The sequence below is a fragment of the Triticum dicoccoides genome, chromosome 6A (assembly GCF_002162155.2).
Source record: "Triticum dicoccoides isolate Atlit2015 ecotype Zavitan chromosome 6A, WEW_v2.0, whole genome shotgun sequence".
NCBI lineage: Eukaryota > Viridiplantae > Streptophyta > Magnoliopsida > Poales > Poaceae > Triticum > Triticum dicoccoides.
This window is the reverse complement of record NC_041390.1, coordinates 625,649,759-625,655,640: the sequence shown is the minus strand read 5'-3', so window position 1 is coordinate 625,655,640 and position 5,882 is coordinate 625,649,759.

Sequence of the window (5,882 nt, the reverse complement as noted above, 5' to 3'; positions counted from 1 at the left end):
TTTGAGTGGGCCAATAACCCACAGGTCTTTTCCCAGGATCTTACCTGACTCTTCTAATCTTTCCAGAGCTTCTCTCAAATTCTTTCAAATTTTGATGTAAGAATGAATTCTCATCAGTCAATTATCTTTTTTGAATTTTTCCTGTAATTTCTTCGTTTTTGATCTCAACCTTCATCTTTTCATTGTTCCAGAGTGTCTCAACAATTCATGGTGGTGTCTCTCTTAAATCTTGGTCCGTTCTCTCAAAGATTCATAATTCAAGCTTGATGCTATCATCTCAATTGATCGGGTTGTGAGAAATTCTTTTCATAACCCATCCGAAGCATTTCATGAGTTCTCTCCATTTCCGATCCTCCAGAGGCCATCGTTTCAGAAGATTTATTCATTCTCAATTTTCACCTCTCATTCTCTAATTTTTCCAGCGGTTCGTCCAAGTATTCTTTTGTCACCTTGTGATCTCTTTGTTCCCTTGTATCTGAATTCCCTCAACTATCTTCTTTCATTTTCTAATTCTTACCAGTGTTTTGATATCTTCTCTTCGTTCATTTTCAATTCTTACGGTTGTTCGTTCAAGATTCCACTTCCTTCGTGATCGTATCAATTCATTCATTCTTTCCAAAATCCTACCGGTGGTTCGTTGAAGATTTTCTCAAGTTGCATTATATCTCTCTTTATTCCTTTTCAACGGGAATAAGTAGTATGCTAAATCCATTATTCTCATCAAGTTAAGTTGATGAAGGATAAGCATAACATAATTCTTATTCTTGTTTCATCAAGATGATCTAATTCCTTCTTCAAGAATTTTGTTCATAATGAGCAAAATCTTGGTTCCAAGTTGTTCATCTTTCTTTTTCGGTGTCCCAAGCATATGGATGATCTCATCAAGAAGCTCCATCTCTCTTCTTTATCGGTATTCATAGGAAATCATCCCAAGGCTTCATCATGTTCTTTCTCTTCATTCCTATCATTCTTTTTATACCGGAGTTCTTCATAGTGGTTCATCAAAGATTTCTTTCATTCCCGAAGTTTTTCCTCTCTTGTGACTCTCGTCAATCATTGGTTTCTGTTAGTGGCCGGTTGTCACCTCAAAATTTTGAGATGTTTTCCATAAGCCCACAACAAGCTTGTTCTTTCTGTAGATGTTTTCCAAAAACTTCGTTCAATCCTTCTTTCTAAGGATGACTTTCTAATTCAATTGTGCGGGAAGTCGTCATTTTCTTCTCCGTTCTTTTCTTCCCAATGATCTAGCTTCTGTCCTTTCATTCCGGAGGCATTGTGATGTTGCTCTCTCCAATCCATCATCTTGTTTTATCAAGATCATGTTCTTTTCTTGGATTATCCATTTAACCGGAGTGTTGTGTCCTCTTTTCAAATTCTTTTCATCTTATCAAGTTTTGCTTCTCTTTTCTACCGGAGTGCTGCCCGAATTCCTTCATTCTCATTCATTATCTATCTCGTCTCATCCGGAGTAGTTTTGAATTCTTCCTTGCCTTGTGCCTTTTTTATGCCTTCACAACCTTCCAAGTTCTTTGGTTTCACACGTTTGTCCAAGAAGCAACTTATGATTACCTCTTTCTCTTCCACTTCTCATTCCTAGATCTCGGGGCGAGATCTCCTGTTAGTGGTGGAGAGTTGTAACAGCCCGGGATCGATGCTCCAGATGCCTTCCAGTTATTTTCGTTGTCTCTGTGTGATTTATTTGTTTGATGCATTTCTTTGTGGCATCATGCGCATTGCATCACCTTTTCATTCATATGTTTTCATAAAAGTTGCATCCGTTCGTAGTTGTCGGTTCTCCCGTTGCCGTCGCTGACCATTCTGAGACCAACCACACATGCATGCCCGCGGCATCGAAAAAATATTGTTTTTAAAAGTGGGAATAAAATGTCCTCGGATTGGGTTGAGAGTTGGTGCGCGGTCTTATTTTAGTGTAGGCAGGCCGCCTGCCAATTTTCGTCGCAATCGGAGGTCGTTTGATGCCTCAACCGTTAAATATATAGCGACACTATAGCCGGTTAAATCGCAGGTGTTTTCAGTTATAAAATCAGTGTCGGGCCTCACTTATTCCCTCTATTCTCTGAGCCTAGCCCATCTACACCGCCACAGTCAGCCTACCAAGCCCACCTACACAACCCTCCCCGCTCCGAACCGTCCGATGGCGATCAAACGGCTCTGAAACGGGCAAAAACACCCCAAAACCTAGCCCTGCCCTATATAAATAGCCCCCTCCACAAATGGAAACCTACCCCCTAATCCCCCTAAAATTCCGCGCCTCCCCCTCAGCCGCCGACAATTGGCGCCCAGGGAGAGGGCCAGCCGCCCTGTCTTCCTCCCCCCACCGCTGGCCGGCTCGGGCCCAGGAGGGACCCGCCTGAGCCGATTGGGGCCCGGGGTGGCCCGCGCCTCCGCCGCCGCGCCCGTGCGGGCAGTGCGCCGCCTCGCGCGCCCTCGCCACTCCCGACCGCGCCACCCTGCCGGCCGCTCGACCCCGTCGCCAGCTGCTGTCACCAGTCGCCGTCAACCCCGCAGCCGCCGGAGCCCGGGGCTCGAGCCCGAGCTCCGCCCCAGCTCTACCACGCCGCAGCCCGTGCACCGCCGGGGCATCTCTGGGACCCCCGGCCTCCTCCCACCTTCGGCGGCCTCCTCCCCCCTCGGCCGACCTCTTCCCCCGCCTCGCCTCGCCTGGCCTGGGCTCTGCGTCACCGGAGCTCGCCGGAGCACCTCGAAAACCCTAGGTGAAATTCTGCTGAGTCCCCTGTTCTCTGTTAATTTTTTTCCATGTTCACCTCGGTGTACCGCTCGATCCATGCATACTATGGAGAAGTGACAATAACAATATTTGTAGATCTCTCTGAGATCTACAAGATGGTTTTGGTTGCATTCATTTTGGAGTTCATCTTGATGTTCAAAAACTCGTTGCAAAAGTGCATGTTACTGTGAAGTGCTAAGACTGTTTAAAAACTGTGATATTGTGTTGACGGTTGCCACCATTCTAGGAGGCCTATGCAGTAGGTTTCTACATGAGGTTGTATCCCTTCATGTCTTCTTTGATGCCATGTCATGCTTGTTTTGCTCGTAGCTTCTAAACCGTAGCTCCGTTTGGCATGATCTTTATATGATTTTGCATTGTTTTGACGTGTAGATCATGATTTCGCCATCTTCATGCATATGGCCTTGGTGCACTTTGCCATGCCATGCATCATACTTGGTTGTGCATCATATCATGCTTGTGCTTATTCATTTACCGTGTTGTTTGCTTCTTCTCGTTAGTTCCCGTTGTGATGTGAGGATTCGTTCGACTATGATGGTTCGACTACTTCATGGACTCGGTCTTCTTCCTTGCGGGATTCCAGGCAAGATGATCATTACCTTGGATACCATTACTATCTTTACTTGCTAGTTGTCTCGTTGCTATCACTATGTCTCACTACCTACCACATATATGCCAGCCTCCCAAATTGCCATGAAATAGCCTCTAACCTCCACCATCCCAGCAAACCATTGTTTGGCTATGTTACCGCTTTGCTTAGCCTCCCTTATAGCGTTGCTAGTTGTAGGTGCAGTGTAGGTTGTTTCCATGTTGGGAACATGGATATCTTGGTATATCACTATATCTCTTATCTAATTAATGCATCTATATACTTGGTAAAGGGTGGAAGGCTCGGCCTTTTGCTTGGTGTTTTGTTCCACTCTTGCCGCCATAGTTTCCGTTATACCAGTGTTATGTTCCTTGAATTGCGTTCCTAACATGGTTGGGTTTTATGGGCCCCCCTTGACAATTTGGTTCGGACTAAGGCATATCTGGCGAGACCCAACTTTGGTTTTACATTTGCCATCACTAAAAACTTGCATAGGGACCTATCAACCCCCGTTGTTAATTAATCAATCCCCTAGAGTCGTGTCCGGCTTCCCCCCATATTCGGGCTTGGATCGCCATACGCCGTGCTCATCCAGTGTGGCCTGAGACGAGATGCGCGTTATCTCCTTTCGGGGTCCTCACCACGTCGGGCGGTCTTAATGGATATGCCTTTACCTTATCGAAGAGTCTTATGCACCGGGATTCCTACGATGCTTCTGGTTACCCTGATGTTGAGGTCTTCCATCGCTGATCGTGGTAAGTTTATAATGGACTAAGTTGGAGCACCCCTGCAAGGTTTAATCTTTCGGAGAGCCGTGCCCGTGGTTATGTGGCACTTGGAAATTTATAATATCTGGTTGTAGAGAACTTGACACTAAACCCAAATTAAAATACACCAACCGCGTGCATAATCGTGATCATCTTTTTTCGAGCAAGTTCGGGAAGAGAACACGGTGGGGTTATGTTTGTACTCGTAAGTAGTTCAGGATCACTTATTGATCATTACTAGCTCACGTCTGACATGCGTAGTTCTCTCTTCTTACTCTTGTACTCGTAATTTAGCCACCATAGAAATGCTTAGTGCTTTCTGCCGCCTCACCACTTATCCATTCCATACCCATTAAGTTTTGCTAGTCTTGATACCCCTGGTAATGAGATTGCTGAGTCCCTGTGGTTCACAGATTCTACAACAATAGTTGCAGGTACAGGTAAAGCGATGCTATGACGAGAGAGCGATACTTGCTTGTTCTATTTGGAGTTCTTCTGCTTCTTCTTCATCGATCATAGGATGGGTTCCCGGTTGGGAGATCCGGGGCTAGCAGGGTGGATGTCGTTCTTCTTTTTCATTTGATTTCATCTGTAGTCGGATCCTGCTCTTCTGTATGGTGATTGCTATGTATTGTTGTTGTAATGTATTCATGATGTAGCTTGTGGCGAGTGTAAGCCTTTATCTTGAATTCTCTTCTATTCAGTACATGGTATGTTGTAATGATATCCACCTTGCGAAGCGTCTTCGATGTGCGCTTCTATCCTTGTTGGGACTTCCGAGTTCCTTTAGGATAGGACCGCATATTAGGCGTTACAATGAGAGAGCGGTGTCGAGTGTTACACCTACTAGCTTGCAGTTTCCTGCAGTGCATTATTTTGCTTTATTTATCGTGAAGTGTTTACTTGCAAGAGAGAAGGTAGGTGCGCTCTGTGCTCCTGACTTTGTTGTTCTACGTCGTGCACTTCATGGGGATGACCCATATAGCTTAGGAGCCATCGTAGCACTTCGTTTGCATGTTAACAGAAGCAAGGGCATGATTCATGGTGGTATTTACGCTACTCATTTAGCATCTCACTTTAATGTCCAGATCCACGAGCATGATCATAGGTTCCCCAAGATTTACTTAGATCATGCGTCCATGCTAGCTCATCATTATCTAGACGAACGGGACACCACCTGTGAGGTTCCTTATAATGTTGTATTTAGTGATGAAATACGTGATGTTATTCCTTTGCCTGCACCTGCTTTGTTTGATCCTATTGCCAGGGGAGGATACAGGATTATGCCTGCTGACATCATTGCTTACCGGAACCCCCCGGTGGAGGAGGAATCCCAGGAGTGGGACGCTTACGTTCCAGCTCCGTCGTACCCTGGGATGGGACTAGATGACTACCACAGATGGTGATTACCAAGCTAGGCAAAAGCCTAAGCTTGGGGGAGTATGTGTTTCTCACCGACATTACATTCATGTTCACACATTTCATTTCAGTTGTCTGTGTTCACACGTTTCCATTGTATTATCCGTGCTAGTTTCATTTTCTTGCTTTTTTTGTGTGTTTGAAAAACTTTGAGAAAATCCCAAAAATATTTCCTTGATTATTTTCGGCTTTTCTTTCTAAGTTCCTTTATTTGCAATTAAGAGAAAACCCAAAAAGATTTCCCTATTCTTCTTTTGCTTGTTGGGAGCTTTCCCGTGTAAATAGTTTTTCTCGTTTTTGTTTTTCTTCTTTTCTTTTAGTTTGCCTTTCTTTTCAA